The sequence below is a fragment of the Lichenostomus cassidix genome, chromosome 9 (assembly GCF_008360975.1).
Source record: "Lichenostomus cassidix isolate B80296 chromosome 9, HeHo_3.0, whole genome shotgun sequence".
In the NCBI taxonomy this organism is placed as follows: Eukaryota; Metazoa; Chordata; class Aves; order Passeriformes; family Meliphagidae; genus Lichenostomus; species Lichenostomus cassidix.
In genome coordinates this window covers 3011854-3024203 of record NC_139490.1, presented here as the reverse complement: position 1 = coordinate 3024203, position 12350 = coordinate 3011854, and the positions used below count along the sequence as shown (strand labels likewise).

Below are 12350 nucleotides of genomic sequence, written 5' to 3'. Positions count from 1 at the left end.
TGGGAAATTTTGAAATCTTGGGGATTAATGAAAAGCTTTTGTCTCGCCATTGTTCTTGAATGTTTCTGGTTGGATTTTCTGGCAGGGATCTAAACTTGATGGCAATTACTGTGCACAGAAACTTCCCTGTAGAAAGGGAAAGTTTATCTGCTGCTTTTCTGTGCTCAGGGCTGGCAGGTGCCCTTCACTGATGGAGCAGTGGGAACATTCCACTTTCTGCTTTGCTTTCTGGCACTTTCCCCCAGTCCTGTTTGGATTTGCACTCTGCTCTGTTCTCTGTGCTCCCCCAGCAGCTCTGCACTAATATTAAACACCACTCTCATCTTTCCACCGATTTCTTTTACAGGAAAAAGTACTTCAGCCACCCTAATTCATACAAACCAGAGCCATCAGGCTGAACACACCATTGATTTGATTTCCTGCCTCATTTCTTGGCTTTAAGGTGAGGGCATATTTTCCACCTCAGTTTTCTTTATAGAGTTTACCATATATTGATGTTTTATTACAGCAGCTCTTTGTCAGAAAGAATTTGAGGTATAAAATCCCCAAGCAGGTGTTCTGCTTTGGAGAGGAAGGCCAGTGCTTTTCTCTCATCAATATAACCTTTCTTTTTCAGTTACTCTTCCAAATATTCCTATTACACTCATTTCCCTGGCACAGACAGCCTGACTGCTTCCATGCTGTTCCCAAGCTTTTTGAACAGGAAAACTGATGGAGCAGCTGCTGCTGCAGAGTGTGCCTGGAGCCCTCAGCAGTCAGGGTAATCCTTTAAATTTGGGCTTGTTGGAGATAACCAGAAAGTCACTGAGTGCTTTCAACATCTGATTTTTTCAAAGTTTTCCCTTCCCATCCCTTTCGCTTGAAAGAAAAATAAAAAATGCTTCTGATAACACCTCCAACAAAATTTGGGCTAAAAATAAGCTTTCTTCAATGCATTAGTGGTCACTGTTTAGGCAGTGGTGATTTTAATATATCTCTGTTTTGTGGTCCTGGGTTTAGCTCATTTGAAGATGTTTTGTGTTGATTTTTCTCCCCCTCTCTCTAAGTTGTAGTGGTGGAAGTGATATCCTAACCAGAAGACCAAAACCAGCATCTGAATTGATGCAGTTCTGTGATATATTTGTTGCTGAGAGAACAAATCAAGTGGTGAAAAGTTGAAAGCTGTTTATTATTATGGATGTGGTTTAATGTAATTCTCTGCATGATTGTTATGGTCTCTTCCAACCTTAACCATTCTATGATTTCTGCCCTGATACAAATACAATGTACAAATGATGGTGATATGGTTTTTTGTGGTTTTTTTTTTTCTTTTAAGGTTTTTTTTATTCCTACCCATGTCTGTTGTAGGGATGTCTGATCCATACCCAAGTGCCAAGGAATTTGCACAGAAAAATCATCTTTTCAGCCCATTTAGAGAGAGAGAGAAATGAAGGAGGGGGAAGATGAAAGACCAGTTTATTTTCTGGAGCTTCTTGGGTGAGTCAACTTGTCTTTTTGTGCACATTAACTTTTGGTAACCTGATTTTACACAACTTAAATCCTGGGAAATTACTTCTTCTTGTGCTTAAAATGCAGATCGACTTACCTGGGAATCCTTGAAATATTTAATTGGCTTCTGCTTGTCTGCCTGACTTTGTTGTTTTTATGTAGAATTATGGTTAATTCCTCCAAGCTGTGGAAGCCACACAAAGTCCTTTCTCCAGCTGCCTTTGCACACAAGGATGTGCAAAGATTGGACAGTGAAAATTGAAGTTTTCTTGGTTTTTTTCAACCAGCAAGGAATGAATTCCACTGAAAACATCTCTGCTCTGTCCTACCATTTGATTTTACCCTTGAGTAGATTTGAAGATGCTGTCATTTGCTGCATCTCATTTATAAGAATTAAGAGTTGTTCTTTCCTCCATCATAATATAGCTTACATGCATCTCATTTAATTATCAGGAACACATAAACCCAATTAGTTTTAATTTATCCAGACCATTTGCATCAGAGACAAATACATCTGTCTTTTCCATTTCAAAAATGAATTCTGCAAATTGCAAGCCATCAACACTGGAGCATTTCTGAATTATTTTGGTCAAGAGAAGTGTTCTGTGACTTTCTAGTTAATTAGGATTAATTAGGTTGTTTAATATGCTTATGCTTTTGGTAAGGGATGGAAACATAATAATCTACTTGATGTTAATAATACAGATCAGTTAACAAGCCCAAGAAATGGAAGCCTCCAAAAACAAAACTAATTTTCAATATATTGAGGGACATAAAAACCCTTAAAAAAAAGCTGTCATTTATTTCAGTGAAACTGAGGGATTTTAAATGCTGACTTGCAAAGCAACTAGAACAGAGAAGTTAAGGAACAGATATTCAGCAGAATGAAATGTGAAACCTTGCTAGGTTAGAATTAGATTCTCTGTTAACTAAAAAGTCTGGGAAAAAACCCAAACCCAATGAAAACACCTCAGCAAATCCTTTAGGATTTGGTCCAGTGTGTGTTTATCATATATTTCTCTGAACTTAATGCAACAAAAATTACTCAGTGTTTGTGTTGAAGAATACAAACATAATTTTTAGTTGTTTTTTTTTTTTTGGCAGTGTTTCAGTCGTGGTACTTCTACCTTTTTATCTAAAATTTATTTTGTGAGAAGAAATAGTAAAACTCTATTTATTTTGTTTTCCTTTGTCTCCTGTGGTTCTTCCCTGTGTTAAATTTACTGTAGATTTGCTGATTTTTGGTTAAAGGAACTCTTTACTCTCTTAGGAGAAGCTTTCCGTGATTTTCTGCTGTAGCAAGTTTTTCTGTACCATAAAATAACAGCAGTGGATGCAGAACTCTAGAATAAACATCTGCATGGAGGTGGAGAGGTGATTATTGTGAGCTGGGAATTGTGCTTGGATCTACCAAAATTCTGCTTATGACCTTAAAAGGCTGTAAACTGGGAAATGACTGAGACAGAGGAAGGAAAAATTATCAAAATACAGAGTGGTACCCACAAACTATTTCTACCAATGCTGCCTCTGCACCAGAGCCCTGACAATTATTTTATGGTTTTTATTGGAAGTTTGAATCATTTATACAGGGAAACCTGAAGAGAAGTTAATTGAATGTGGCTCACTTTGAAAAATGTGAACACTTTTCTCAAAGTGCAATGAAACAGCCTGGAAAAATCATGCTCTGTTGCATTATTTTTGTCTGGCTACTGGAGCTTGCCAAATACAAATATACTTTCTCCTCTACCATATTTAATTTTCCTCCTTATATTACATTAGAGTTACTATTAAATTATCAAATAGATGCATCATCTGTTGCTTGAAACACAGCTGCTGTTATTTGCATTTAGCTGGTAGTGCTGTAAAAGCAGCTTTATGATCACAATGAGAGCAGCAGCCACAAACAGAAAGAACAAAAAGGTTTCTTGTTAAAAAATCCCAGCAGCTTTTGAGGCAGGGATGCACCACATCATCTGTCCTGTTTGATTCCAATCATTGGGTTTGCCCAGGTTATTTCTCTCTTGACTGATCTGTTAATGAGGGTTAAATCCTCATTCTGCTCCATGTTTATTGTAGGTAAGGTGACCTGAGCTGCAGAAATGTGGGACCTCTCAATCAGGCGAGAAAGGAGTGAGAGAACAGTTATGTCAACAATTTTGAAAACAGAAAAAGCTGCAGTTACAGATACAACACCTCCTCTCCTGCCCAGCCCTCCCCATTATTTTTCTTCCTGTCTGATTTTTAAAGGTGACTTTTAGGGCTTGTATCAATTTAAAGGATGACAAGTTACTCTGGTTGTGTATTTTTTCTGAAGAAGACTGAAATGGGAGCAGAGATAAGGGTTCTGATTACTTCTTTCTGCTCTTTACTCCTTGGTAAAAAGCAAATATCGTGGCCTCCCCTTCAGCACAGACCATGCAAATGGCTTAAATTTGGATGATGAAATCCTAGAACACGCAGGGACAGCCCCTATCTGTTCTTGATAAAGCCTGTGGGAGGCTTGCCAGAGAAAAAGCACATCCTGTTCTCAGTGACATTGTTGCTGTCACTGTTTAAATGACTTTGGAATCCATTTCATAAAATGTCCTTTTTAATGCAGAGTCTTTGCTCATCCCTGCTGGATCCCAGTGCCTCACCCTGCTCAGTCAGTGGATCAGCCAGGATTTGGGAAGAAAGGCTTGCAGTGCCAGGAGCAGCCACTCCTGTGGATGGTTTGGTAAGGGAAGAGCTCCTGGAAATAATTTCCAACATCTTTCAACTGCTATAAACTTTGTCAGGTGTAGGACACAGGGTTCAGGCTAATAAACTGCCTGAGAAATAAAGAGCTGAGGAAATCATCTTCAAACAAATGTTCTGCTGCAGGGAACACACTCTGAGCCCAGGGGGAGCTGCTGACTGCCTTGACTTCTGCTTTAAAACCTTTTTACATTACCCGAATTTTACAACCCCCTGTCCAGCTTTTTTTTTATTTAAAGCTGTGCTATGGCTACTAAAATAACTTCCCAGATGTGCAGAATTTCATTGCTAGGAAGCATTGTCATTGTCAGTCTAAAGGTTCTCACATTTTGCTGTCTAAATTCCTCGTGTTTATTTGCAGTCCTTGCAAGACTCATGTGGGTGGAAATCAACTCTTCAGCTTGGTTGTAGGTAGACAAATATTTCCCATGCAGGAAGGTGTAGTATTTAATAAGAGGTTTATTTATAGCCAATCTTCCCTCCTGTGAGGTAGCTAAAAGTGGGAAAACTGAAACTGGATGTAATAATGGTCTTCATGTGGCTCTGTTTCCCTTTCCAAACTACTTGCTGGGGAATGCTTGGAAATTTCATGGAATCACAGAGTGGTTTGGGTTGGAAGGGACATCAAAAACCCTTTAATTCCACCCCTGCTGTGGCAGGAACATTTTCCACTATCCCAGGTTGCTCCAGGCCCTGTCCAGCCTAGCCTTGGACACTGCCAGGCATGTGGAGCCCACAACCTCTCTGGATTCAGCCTTGTATGGGTTTGAAATTGGGATGGGAAAAAGAAACCAAACAACCCACAGCATTTTCCATTCTGATGAAGTGCAGCACCAAACTTCCATTTCCCTGCAGATATTAAACAAGCTGATGAGATTTTTTTCAGTTTTGAAGCTGGAAAGCTTCATGGCCAATATGGAGAGACATCCTAAATCATTGCTAAATCAAATAGATTGGGATTTGCTCTGTTTGTAGGAAATGCACTATGGCTAGAGACAATAACCTGCTTTGTATGTATTTTTGCCTGTTTTCATTTTTAACAGAGGTATTTAAGCAATTGCAGGGGTTTCCTGCTGTCTGATTAAGAGCTGATTAGATCAGGGCTGAAGGTTTAAGGATTAGTTCAACCATTGCCCAGGCCAAAGTTAAGACAGATTGACAAGAATGATAAATAACATGCAGAGTTATGAATATTATCGTTGCTGAGCTAGCTTTCATTTTACTGGAAATCTTTTAGGCCTGATGGGCAAGAACCTAATTTTATGGAAAATCTTTGAAATTAGTCCATAACTTGGATTTAAAGAGTACTGGAAATCATCCTGATGTTTTACAAACCGCGTGAAAGAGAAGATTTAATGTTCTGAGGAGTTTCAAATGTTGTTCACTTCATCAAAAACCAATACAGAAATGTGATGGTTGCCCTTTAGTTTTTCTGAGTTGCACTGGGGACATGAAGTATCTTTTCATAATTGAACAGACATTTATAACTTACAGCACTTCAAAAGACAGTGTTTTATAGTTATCTGCAATTCCCTTCTGCAGTACAAATTAAAACTTGCTTAACTTTCTTGGATAAGCATCACCACATAACATCCCTTATGCTGCATGATGTCTGTTTGGAAAGTCAAAATAGCTTTCTAGAGAATATTTTTCATCTTAATCTTTCCACCTGAATTTATTTGGCAGTGTAATTCTGTGGAAGTTGATGAGTTTGCTTACATAACTTATGTGTACAATGCTTTGAATATACCAATAATCTCAGAGTAAACCATTTTCCTGCCTCTTCCCTCGAGCATTTTCTACTGAACCTGTAAAAATGGGGATGTTCAACTTCTGCATTAACATCTCTCGTGTTTGCATTGTTCCCACAATGTACAGCTGCAGAAATACCAACTGTGAGGCAGCACTAGGACCAGGCTGATGGCACAGCAGGTGGGGAGTGCTTAGAAAATCACACCAGACACACAATTTACAGCAGTGGGGGTTATTTTTCACTCCAGGACTTTGATCTGGCTGCAGGGTGTTTATCAGGACTGCTTTGCATGGCATCTACATTTAATAATGCAGCTGAAGAGTGATGAGGCTGCTTTCCTGACAATTTTTCTAAACAAAATAGAATGCTTGCTGCTCAACAAAAGCTTTTTTTTTTTTTTTGTTTTCATTTAGTCAAATATCAGAAAAAGAAATAACTGTGGAGTTTTATTAGTTGCAGATTGCTTGCCTAAGACAGCTGTGCTCTCAACATGTTATTGATTTGCCCCAATTCACATATTCTGTCTCTCAGTAGTTAACCTGAGTTACCTATTGATTACCCCTTTCTCTAATGGGATCACCTTCAGGTCCTTCCCACCCCAAACCATTCCATGATGCTGTGGAGAACGATCTTGGAAAGCCTAAAAGGGATGAATTTGTTGCTGTTCTCTTGGGAGCCCCAGTTCTATTCCCACCATGGATTCCTGTGCTGGTTGTTGTGTGACCATCTCAATTCCCCCAAAGGAAAACAGGCCTTCAGTTAAAACACCTTTTAAAAATGTCTTATTTCCTAAATTGTCTCTGTGTGGATGTGAATAAGGAAGGGAGCTAAGCCTTGTGAGGTTTGGCATGAGCTTTGTTTCATGTGAGAATGTTCTCTTTGTCAATTTGGAGTGATTTCCAGAAGCACAGTAAGATTTCACAGCGTTGGACAGCAGGATTTGAGTCAAAATGAAACATTAAATATGGATTTAGGCACAAACTTAAGAAATGGAATGTAACAAAGAAACACTTCCAGTACTTTTTTCCCTGACAGAAATAGCATAAAGGAGCTGGATGCCTGTTACTGGCAGCATTTATTTTCTTTTGGTGAGGCTAAATTGGACATGAGTGAATCCTCTACTGTCAAAGCTTTCCTGTTTCCAAGTGCTCTGCAGCCCCTGCAGCGCTGAGCTCAGGATGCAGAGCACGAGTTGGGTGGTGGTGCCCATTTCACTCATGCCAGTGACTGTTTCCAGGGGCTCAACAAGTGCTTGAGGAAAAACATGCTGAAAATTCTAATTATCCTCGTTGGTACTGCTGCTATTTCTTCTTAATTAAAAAGAACAACGTGTAATATCTCCTTTTGGTGGTATCCACCCAATATTTGACTCTTCATTTTGATCCAAATTCCGTTGTCTCCTAATTTACAACTCAGCTAAACATTGCTTTTCGTGAATGGCACCCAAGGCTTTGTGCCTGCAAGTAGCACTGCATGCAGTGGGCTATTTAAAGCAAAATCTGTTTGCTTCCAAGAGAAGAACAATGCTCTGAGTGTGAATGAGGTGTCAAAACGTCAACCAAATTGTCACCTGAATGTGGCAGCTGCTCCATTCTGGGGTTCACGGTAAAGAAAAGATAACTGAGGAGTGCTGTAGCTGGTTTTATTTGTTTTGCTCAGTGACAGTATTGGTTTGATTAGAAATGCTTTTTCAGGAATCCTCTGACAGTAAACAGTCAAACTTTTACCTTGGTTTCTGAACAAACTGCCTTTTGCCGAAGTCTCCTATGCAGAGTAAGGTGGTGGGTGTTGGACACCACTGAGATCTGGCCCAGATTCCTCCCACATTCTCCTGGCCTTTCTTTCCATGTTCTCCAACCAGCCTGGCTCCTTCTCCTCCCAGCAGTGCTAATCAAGGTACAATGGATTACAAGATAAAACAAAGAAGCATTTGCAATTCCTTCTCTTTTTCTTTACCCTCTGTTACAGGAGCCATTTAGTCCTTGCTGCTCAAACTTTTCTTCCTGTCCTCCATCTGTTCTTTTCTTTTCCCCTTGCAGCTGGGAATGAACACATGGAGGGAGAGCAGAGCAGACAACAAAAACCAGGGCTGACTGCACTGCAGAGCTGGACTTTGCTGGTGAGTTTTCTCTGTCAGACCCTTGTCACAGAAACTTCTGGTCTGCAGGACTGAGGCACACAGACCTCTTCCCCCAGCCCTTGCTGCAGCCAGGGGCAGGTTCTGCTGATTTTGTCTGGATTCCCTGCTGTTCAGCACTGCCCTGACCTCAGCTCCTCAGCAGGCTCCAGCCTTTGGTCCATCAGAGCTCCTGTTGGGCAGGCAGCCCTCAGCAGGGAGCCTGCTGTACCTTCTAAACACCTGCCATCCACCTCAGCTCAGCAAACCCAAACAATCAATTGCTATTCTTTGGTGTGTGTGGCAGCCAGGAACTAAAAGCTCCTGCAGGATGCACAAAACCCAATTCTTCTGTACAATTCCTACTTCAGGTGGTTCCATTTCCATCAAATGAGGGTGATTTACTTATTTTGGGTTATTAGAAATGCAGCATCCACTAGACAAAGCCCTGATAAAATCAGCTTGATTTCCAGGATATTTTTTTGAAGATGAGGGGATCTGGGCAAGGAAAAATAGAGAGAAAACCAGAGTAGATTTAATTGTAGAGATTCAGAGAGTGTTTGTGTGTGAGTGTGAAACTGAGGCACTGTTGTGTATTTTTTGTAGGGGAACTGGATTTAAAATGGAAAGGTTACATTTTGCAAGAGCAGGGATGTATTTATAGATACTTAACCCTGTGTTCATGTGTTTTCAGTTGTGTGTATAAAAGTAAATGGCTTAATAAATGCAAATGATTTGTAGCATGATTTTGGGCTATAGAGCAGCTTTAGTGTTATGACTTCGGTCAAATTCCCTTCTGTTTCTGCACATAACCCAGCCAGAATGATGGCAAAAAAGCACAAAACCAGGCACCACATCTGTGGTTGAGTTTTTCTAGGTAAATGATCTTGCAAAATGTGTTTTCTGTAGGGCTTGTTGGACTGGGTTGACCTTTGCAACAGCTTTATTCTCTTCAGCATCCTCGAGTTTTGAAACAAATCAATAAATTGAGCAGTAACACTGCACAAAGACCAGATGGTCTTCACCCAGTACTTGTAAGGGAATTAAAATGTGAAATTACCAGCCTGCTGCTGTGGGACACCACTTAGATCTGCCTGGGTGCAGAGGGAATAGCAGGGAGTAACTCTCACACCAGCCTTTGTTTCAGTGTGCAGCTGAATTCAAATCTGACTTAGTACAGCATAAAAAAAAATAAGGCACTCAGAGGAATGGACAAACATATGTTGGGGAGTTATCTCTGTAACTTTTATGAAGATAAACACTATCTGGAAGATTTTAGGAGAAGTTAACAAGAATGTGGATGTGGGTGACATAATTTACATATCTGTAGATTTTTCCAAAAAGCCTCTTTAAGATTATATAAAAGCTTTTTAGGAAATTGAATGAGCGTTGGATTAAAAAATCAGGCTTTTTTAGGCATTCATAACTCATTGAAAAAGAAGAGGAACTGAAGGACAGATTTTCATGTGGAGGCCAATTCCAAGGCCTGAACAAATGTGGTCTGGAAAAGCAGCTAAATAGGTGACAATTTGCTGCTGATGCAAAATGACTCAGAATATCCTAATTAAAGCTAACAGTGGGAGCTTGCAGAAATTCTTGTGTGACAGAAGAAATGGAACATTGATAGATGAATGACGGGCTGAGGGTGGGAAGGAACCTTAGTCAAAGTCATGGCTGCACTCTGGGTTTGCTGCTTGGGAAATAATCATTGTATTCACTGGGAGATGTGGCTGGAAGGCAATCAAGCTGCCCCACGTGGAATTCCTCATGGAGCTGCTGGTTATGCCACATTGTTCAGCACTCAGCTCGCTGCTGAGGGAATGGTAGAAGGAGAATTCAAATTCCCTGTGTGTTTGGGGAAAACAATTCTCCATGAAAGGCCTTGTTGTGCAGGCAGCACATGATTTTTGGTTAATTTGTTTTTGCCGTTTATACCACATTTGGGAGGTGCTTCCCTAACCTTGCTGCTCTGAGAGTCAAGTTTTGTTCCACTTCCGGATTAACTTGGTTTTTATCTATTAATTTCTTTGGTCATCAGAAATGCATTCATTTCTAAACAGCATTTTTAGTTGAAAAGGATCTTCTCTCTCCAGCAGTGCTTTTCTTTCAAGCCGTTGTATCTAATGAGAGGCAGCAGTTAAAACCCCACATTAAAACTTTGCTAAACTGATCAGAGATAAGTGTCTGGCAGGAGTTCCCCTTGGTCCTTAGGATGTGACTAATTCACCTTTTTATGGCTCCAGCTGTGTTTGCTATAAAAGCTCTGGTAGCTCCATTGTTTAGGAATGTAATTAAATTTAGGAGGAGTTTAATGCAGCCAATCCATATGATGAGGCAAATGACTGCTGAGATTCCTTGAAGACTTGACTGTATAATGCTCATAAAATTCCTGCTTTGTTTCAGAACTTCTGTGATTTCACATCGATGGGAAATCTGGCACTAGGCAGAGCTGGAAGGAAACATCTGGATGCTTTTGATCCAAGATGCTTGTGGAAAATTAGACTGCAAAGCATCAAGAATGGCACAGTTTGAGAAAGAGAAAGAAAGAATGAAACTTTCCTCAACAGAAGTTGGTAAATTTGGGGGGAAATTTGCTGTGTAGTTTCTTCTTCCTCCACTAAAACTTAATGCTTTCTCAGAACATTCAAATATGTTTTAAATAATGGGGCTTTAAGACAGGCACTGAAGCTGAAATTTATCTAAAATTAACAAAATTAGCTGCAGAATGGTCTGTTGCAGCATGTGACAGAACTTTAAGCTAGTAAATGGAAACTAAATGGTTTTCTCTCTATCCAGTGTTCAGCTTTCTGCAAGAATAAATAATTTCTTTTAGCAGTAGTTGAGTAACTGCAAACACTGTGTGTGTAAGCTGAAAGAGTGGTTTATCTTACATTGCTTTTTGAGTGCTGTATTATGTTACAAATCTAAAGCTATTCAATAAATTATAAAGAAATTGTGCATTTCTTTTTCAGGGATGTCATTTCTCTAGTTTCCTGAGCACACAGAAGGGTGGAGAGAACCTTCTTTCCTCATTTGCTAGAGAACAGTTGCTATTACATTTGACAATCCTGTAATCCAATTTATATCCAGTTTGCTGCTGGCCACCTGTGAGCAATTTTATTTGGTGGCTTTTTGTTTGAATCTCAAGAGCACTCATTTGTCTGTGGAGGATGATTCCTTTGGACTGGCTCAGGATCTTGGGCCCACCACAGCAGCTGGGTACTTAATTCAGGCATTTGGAGTCACTGAAGCTTGATTTTTGGTAGGAGTTTCAGCCTGTAGGATGAATCCTGCGCTCAGAAAATTGCTTTTCATGCTGTGGTGTTTGCCACCATTGTGCTGGGAAGGTGAGGTTATGCAGAAATGAAAAGTGAAGGAACCTGCCTGCTCTTTTTGACAATAAAATGAAACACTCCTTAGCTCTTGGTAATGGTATTAGCTGTGTTTTCTTGATTTAATAATCCAGACAACATGATTTGACTGGTTCAGTTTTATTTTGGGGGTTTGTGAGGGGGTGATTGGCACCTGCAAGGTTTTCCTGATCTCCAGCTCAGGAATTTCCATTTTTTCCCTTTGTTCAGTGAGTATCCCAGGCCTGCAGTGTCAGTGCTCTGCCTCTTTCTCATCAGATTCAAACATTTCAGCTCTTCTGCCTGCTCAGGCCTTGGCTGAGGTTGTTTAGGGGCAGTGGATGGAGGGAGTGAGGTGCTGAGGTGCTGCAGACATTGCTCCTTCCCCTCTTTGTTGGGTTCTTATTCCATGGAATTCCTGCTTCATCAGCTCCTGCTTGGCCACACAACTCTGACTTTCCTGGTGCCCTGCTGGCCAAAAATATTCCTTATTTATATGTAAATATTTGGATTTCTTTCATAGCCAAGCACATCTGTGGATGACTCTTCAGGGTTCTCTTTCAGCCTGTGGAGGTGTGTGGTGTGTGTGACATTTGCCTTCTGAAAGCTGAGATTTGTGTCCAAGAAATACTCAATTCTCTGTGGTGTTTTGTGTCTGACCTGCTCATGTGCACAGATTCTCTTTTCTCTGTGACTCTGCATCTGCTTCTGTGTATAACCAAAATGGGGATTTCAGAATGAGGCTTTTGTAAGTGTTCTATATTCATATTCAGAGCTGAAGTGTAGTGAGGTGTCTGAGCAAATTGATAAAATTAAGCTTTAAAGGTGGTATTGGAGCAGAAATGTAAATTCTACTCTCTCACCCCATGCACTGTGCTGCCTGTGAAGAAAACATGAGAGAATATAA

At 40.2% G+C, this 12350-nt stretch overlaps 1 long non-coding RNA gene across 1 annotated transcript; it reads left to right on the top strand.

The window, feature by feature from the left end:
• Positions 1 to 1363: 1363 nt before the first annotated feature.
• Positions 1364 to 10968, top strand: LOC146433067 (uncharacterized). The gene is made up of 4 exons (XR_014853912.1): positions 1364 to 1476; positions 4088 to 4204; positions 8017 to 8096; positions 10497 to 10968. It is a non-coding gene; the product is annotated as an uncharacterized LOC146433067 (long non-coding RNA).
• The last annotated feature ends 1382 nt before the right edge of the window (positions 10969 to 12350 follow it).